The sequence below is a fragment of the Colobus angolensis genome, unplaced genomic scaffold (genome assembly GCF_000951035.1).
Source record: "Colobus angolensis palliatus isolate OR3802 unplaced genomic scaffold, Cang.pa_1.0 Scaffold566, whole genome shotgun sequence".
Classification (NCBI taxonomy): Eukaryota; Metazoa; Chordata; class Mammalia; order Primates; family Cercopithecidae; genus Colobus; species Colobus angolensis.
This window is the reverse complement of record NW_012119221.1, coordinates 1,060,079-1,066,394: the sequence shown is the minus strand read 5'-3', so window position 1 is coordinate 1,066,394 and position 6,316 is coordinate 1,060,079. Positions and strand designations below refer to the sequence as shown.

General features: G+C 41.7%; 1 protein-coding gene across 2 annotated transcripts in view; it reads left to right on the top strand.

Moving 5' to 3' along the window:
- The window catches only part of CLOCK (clock circadian regulator), a 121,893-nt gene that overhangs the window by 718 nt on the left and 114,859 nt on the right, over nt 1-6,316 (top strand). The window lies entirely within an intron of this gene.

The following is a 6,316-nucleotide window of genomic DNA, read 5'->3' as shown; positions in this document are numbered from 1 at the left end:
CGGGGGGCGGCGGCCAAGGGTGGGGAAGGCGGGAGCTGAAGCCCAAGTTTGGCGTCTTGTTCTAGTGTATCTTTTCCCTGGACTTGGGGCGGAGGCCTGCCCTGCCTGAGAGGCCCTCTGGGGCAGCTGGGGTTACCTGCGGGGCAGGGGCGGGAGTGGGGTGCACGGCGGGGCCGGGTGGCTTGAGGGCGCCCGGAGCTGCTGCTGATTCCAGCAACTGGGAGGCAGGGAAAGCCGGGGACTGGGTGCTGAGAGCGCTTTCGCTGGGGACCCGCTAGGCCTTGTGACCCACTTTATTCCTGTCACCACTCGGGCACGTTTGGAGCAGCGCCCAATGGGGCGCCTGGTCGGCCAGCTCCTCCGGGGAACCCCCGCCCTCCCGGCGCCCGGCCCGCGTGCCGCGGTCCGCAGTCCGAGCGGCCGCCGTTGCCGCCCGCGGGCTGGTTCCGTAAGTGGTCGTGGTTCCGGGGTTCCGTCCCTGGGCAGCGCGCGGCTCTTAGTGTCTGACTCCGGCGACCGCGCGCGGGTTCTCTTCTTTCCTCCACCCGCGCTTCCCGTTCCCCGTCACCCCCGCTGGCGTTTGTAGATTGCTTTTCGCCAGTGAAGCTGGGTTTTCTGGAGTTGGCTCTGGCCCTTGGAGTGTAATTTCCTACACGCAGTGCCTCAGAGTTTATATTCTTTGAAAGTGTTTGTCGCTTTGTAGAAGTCCTCTTGTTGACGGTAGGTGAGCCTAATTCTGCAAGATAAAAGCCTCAGTCTCTGACCTGGCAGATGAAAGATCAAATCGGGTTGTGGTTTCCTGCTATTAGAATGCCATGCTATTAGACTTTAAGGCTTTCTAGTCTTCTTTAAAAAATTAAAAAAAAAAAAAAATTGCACAAGAAACTTTTACAGTCGTTGTTGATTTGACTATAACGCTGAACCCCCCAAATGAAAGGTAATTTTACTTTGAAGATTGCATTTTGATTTGTAGCTTTAAGCGATTAGAGGAGAAAATTGTGCAATATTCCCCTCTACCTGTTTGAAAATAAACGTTCTTAAAAGGATGTAATTTAGATAATGAGTTGCTTTCTCTGAAACGTATCCCTTGGGGACATCGCAAATCTGGTTGGTTTTCAAATCTTGGGGGAAGGAAATTAATTCCAGTGTTAAGTAGTTGGCTGAACAGAATGTCTTAAAAGGTTAGCCTGTAGCATTAGGAGAAATACCTAATGTAAATGATGAGTTAATGGGTGCAGCACACCGACATGGCACATGTATACATATGTAGTAAACCTGCACGTTGTGCACATGTACCCTAGAACTTAAAGTATAATAATAATAAAAAGAAGTAAAGAAAAGGTTAGACTGGAGAAAGCAGACTGAAAATGTTCTAAAGCTAGGCATAATCAGTTATGAAAAAAGAATAAGGAAGCTTTCTGCCTACTGACATGGAAAGATCACAAAAATTTGTTACGAAGTGAAAAAAGCAAGATCTAAGTAGTACATTGTGGATAGCGTGTTATGTCTTAAGGGCGAGGTATAATAATACAAATTTATGTTTGCTCTTTATATAAAGAAATTCTGGGAGGATTTAGAAAACTAGTAGTAATAGAGGAGGGTGAGAAATAGTCTGAGGGAATGGTGGGAAACGAGATGTATTATGTGTATGTCTTCATGTTTTCAAATTTTTGTGTATATTGTGGACTCATAAACTGGGTTAAACAAAAATCCTCCTCCCCCAAATAATTTATGTGATTTTTGTTGCCTAATTTATGGTGATCTGAGTCATTTTCAATATGATTGCTTTTAATATTTTTTAGGAAAATCAACTAACAAGAAAGTTTGGGATACATTTTATGACTATTTACACTTTAATTTTTAAGATTGCGGAGGTCACAAGCATTTATCTTTTAAAGATGTTTATATTTTGCCTTGCTAAAATATATAATGACTGTTTACATTTGGCATTATGGCAGGATTATGCTGCTTTCAGAGTGTAGTTTGTGTTTTCCCCTCCTCTTTTTTTCAGGAGTCATAGGTGGATAAAATTTTACTTAATCCCAAAGTTTTATGACAAACAATTGTGAGGAGTATGTGAACATTCCCTTAAAGTGCTAGTAAACTTGATTGTCCAGGTTAGTTTGCTTTTCAGATTGGGAAACTTTTCTTTCTTTTGAGGAAATCAAACATGAACCCCGGTGAAATGTAAATTGGGATGTGTGTGTGTGTGTGTGTGTGTGTGTGTGTGTGTGTGTGTGTGTGTGTCTGTCTGTCTGTGTCTGGTTGTTTCTCATGAAAAAAGAGTGTACAAAATGAACATTTTTTTAGGACTGTGAATTGTTGCAAACTTTTTAAATGAGGTTAAGACTGCACAGGCAGCTGTTAGATGAGATATAATTTTAGGAGGGAACCCTCAAACTCCCCCTGGTGACTCACATTGTGTAATCAAAGTAGTGAATAGTGAGTAATGGGTTGCAGTTACTGTGGGCATTTTTGTAATATTACCAGTATTCCTTTTTATTTTGTAGGATAGGATACTTGTATTGTTTCTGTTTGATATGTAGGTTTTTCTGATAGACTTCTGCAAAGTGGCACTTACTTTTCATTTGAATTCCATGTGGGTCTATTCAATCTTTTTAAAAAATTGAAATATATATATTTTTTCTTTTTTTTGATACGGAGTCTCACTCTGTCACTAGACCAGAGTGCAGTGGCACAATCTCGACTCACTGCAACCTCTGCTTCCCGGGTTCAAGTGATTCTCTTGCCTCAGCCCCCCGAGTAGCCGGCACTCTTATTTTTAAAGTTACAGAAGTAAATTGACGCTCATAAAAAGTTAAAACAATAGTGTATATATAATAAGTGACAACCCCTTTACATCCACTTCTAGCTCACATTCCTCCCCAGAGGAATCTGCGGAGCCCAGCTACTCATACCTTGACTGAAGGGTGTCACTGTTAGCACCACTATATGATCTTCTAGGTATTTTTCTATGCATTAGCAAATATGTCCTTTTCAGTCTTGAAAACAGAATCGTTTTGAATGATCATCTGCTTTGTCATTTTGCCTCTAGTATGGGCTCTTTTATTACCTGCAGGACAGGGACATGACTTGGAGCCTGTGAGAAAGCTTAACATGTGATAGAGACGGTAGGTCATACTCATCTTTTCACTAGTGAGGGGCCAATTGTTATGGAGGCATTTGCGGAGTTTGCAGGGAGGTCATACTGATGTAAGTTCTATCTGGTATAGATTGAATTTACTGTAAACTTTGAGAGGCTGAGGTGGGAGAATGGCTTGAGCCCAGGAGTTCAGGACCAGCCTGGACAACATAGTGTGACCTCTTTGCTACAACATTTTTTTTTTTAAAAATAGCCAGATGGGGTGGTATGCACCGTAGTTTCAGCTAATTGGGAGGCTAAGGTGGGAGGATCACTTGAAGCCAGGAGTTCTAAAAGAGCAGCCTGGGTGACAGAGTTGACACCCTTTTTTAAACAAAACAAAACCCAAAAAGTACTTGGATTACATGAATTTTTTTTTTTTTTTTTTTTTTGAGACGGAGTCTTGCTCTGTCGCTGGGTCTGGAGCGCAGTGGCCAGATCTCAGCTCACTGCAAGCTCCGCCTCCCGGGTTCCCGCCATTCTCCTGCCTCAGCCTCCGGAGTAGCTGGGACTACAGGCGCCCGCCACCTCGCCCGGCTAGTTTTTTGTATTTTTAGTAGAGACGGGGTTTCACCATGTTAGCCAGGATGGTCTCGATCTCCTGACCTCGTGCCCGTCTCGGCCTCCCAAAGTGCTGGGATTACAGGCTTGAGCCACCGCGCCCGGCCGGATTACATGAATTTTATAGGACTCTTCAGAGTCCAAGTTTTAGGGGTTTCTTTGGCTTTTGACTTGAGCAATAGCGTATGGGTTAAACTTTGATTTGTTTTTCCTTCTGTACTTGCTTGCAGACTCCTACGAAAGCCTCCTAGATTACACCAGCCTCTTGAGCTTCTCTGAAGTGAATCTAAGCAGACTCTCCTTAGCTAAGGACACTGTTACTGACTTGGATAAAATTTAGCTTTTGAAGGGAAAAGGAGAGAAGAGGCTCTTTGGTCTGGCTTTTGCTTAACTGACAGCAAACAACTAATATGCACTACTCTCTCCTCCATCCATCCCTCTGGTTCTCTAATAGTTCCAGAGGGTTGTTTGTTTTAAACCAGGTTACAACGAATTACCAAACCTTAATTCTTTTTAGCTGATAGAGTTTGCAAAAAGTTCAGAGTATTGATAAAGACTGTTTACTATGGGAGATACCTAGAAAGATGCAGGATAATTGACCCTGCCTTCGGTGGAATCTAGTATGGTTAAAACAGCATAGACTATTATTATTATTATTATTTGAGACAGAGTCTTGCTCTGTCACCCAGGCTGGAGTGCAGTGTCATGATCTCAGCTCACTGCAACCTCCGCCTCCTGGGTTCAAGCGATTCTGCTGCTTCAACCTCCCTAGAGTAGCTGGGATTACAGGTGCCTGCTACCACACCCGGCTAATGTTTGTATTTTTAGTAGACACCATGTTTCTCCGTGTTGGCCAGGCTGGTCTTGACCTGCTGACCTCAGGTGATCCGCCCACCTCGGCCTCCCAAAGTGCTGGGATTATAGGGGTGAGCTACCGTGTTCAGCTGAAAAGCTTAGACATTATAACACAAGGTAGAAAATGACAAATTTTAGAAGAAAATTACATACAGGATTTGTAAGGGTGAGCCTATTTCTGGCTGTTTTTTTGTTTGTTTTTGTTTTTTGGTGGGGGGGAGGCATGGGGTTTTGAGGGAGAATATGTATCTCAACCTTTTAATCAGTTAAGAAAGGAAAGTTAGATCTTAGCTCTTGATAATGTAAGGAGTTGTTACATTCTTTTAGCAGGTATCTGTGAGACTGAGAGCTATTTCAATAGTTTTTTTTAAAGCTTTCCCACTGGAAAGAACCCTTTGATGTTTTATTTAATAATTATAATACAGCCTCTGTAATCACTTCAAGATTGCTAGAAAAATTTGGAAATTAAATCCTATCAGTTAACTGTTGTCTACCACCAAATATGTCAGCCAGTGTTAATATTAAAAGAAAATTGTTTCCTCTTATCTCAGTCTTGAAGCATGTATTTTATGTCACCTCTTCCCCACATTTTTACTTCTAGTGCTGTGTCAAAATATTTATTTGCTGTAACTATTTTAATAAAACAACACTGTGGGGGAAAAGTCAGAGTTCTACACTGTAGCTAAACCTTTTGATGTTTATCTGTTTCCTTATAGTTTTTTACAGATGCATAAAGTAAAATATTTTTTAAGTTCTTTGTAGGCGTTATACCAATGGCTGTTGCATTTTCTCCTTTTTTGAATAAAAAATTCTAGATGGAGTTGTATGAATTATTTATAGAACACTCACGTATCAGCAATATAATTATTACTAATTGACTATAATTACATAATGGCATTTATATGTACAGGTTGCTTTACAGCCGTTTGTTAAAAGCCCTTTTAGGTGTAACTTAAAAAGGTAGATAAAGAGATTCCTGTTTTTTTTCCATGTTTTAAATTATTTAAATTTATTCTCATAGTCTCAACTCTGAGTTATTACTTTAGTTGGATATTTCAGAGATATAATTCTGCTAATTTTAAGTCTTAGAAGTCTACAGAAAGAAATCACTTGTGAAAAATGAAATTTCATGAATTTGTGTTTTAAAGTATGCTGTTTCAGATATAATTTGCTTTTCATTTTTCAGAAACATTTTCATTTTTTACATTAATAATGACGGACATTAATTTTCTTTTTCAAAGAGTTCATATTCAGGTAGTTAACATTTTTAATTCTCATCCCAAATAGTGGAAAATGAGATGTGAGGGCTATCTGGCTGTGACATGTTACCTCATTGATCCCCAGGGTTGATTCAGCTCATCTGGCTGACTCGGCAGGCATCCCCTTCCTCCCTCACTGCTCCATGTGTGTCCCTCCTGAAGCTGCATGCTTGGTCGAAGAGGATAACCATCCCTAATAGAGGAGGACCGGTCTCGGGTCAAGGGTATATGAGTAGCTGCGCTCCCCTGCTAGAACCTTCGAACAAACTCTCAAGGTCCAAATAGTGGAAAATGAAAGTACAGGTTGATTCGTATTGGCAGGTTTTGGTATTAAAGTAAAAGTTAAAAAGCACAAATGGGGGATATACCAATAAAGGTTAGACCATATCCCTAGCATGTAGTTTAATGTAAAAAGTTGCCTTTGACCCTTGCCCCCTCCCCTCCCCTCTCCTCCCCTCCTGTCCCCTTCCCTCTCTTCCCCTCCCCTACCCTCCTTTCC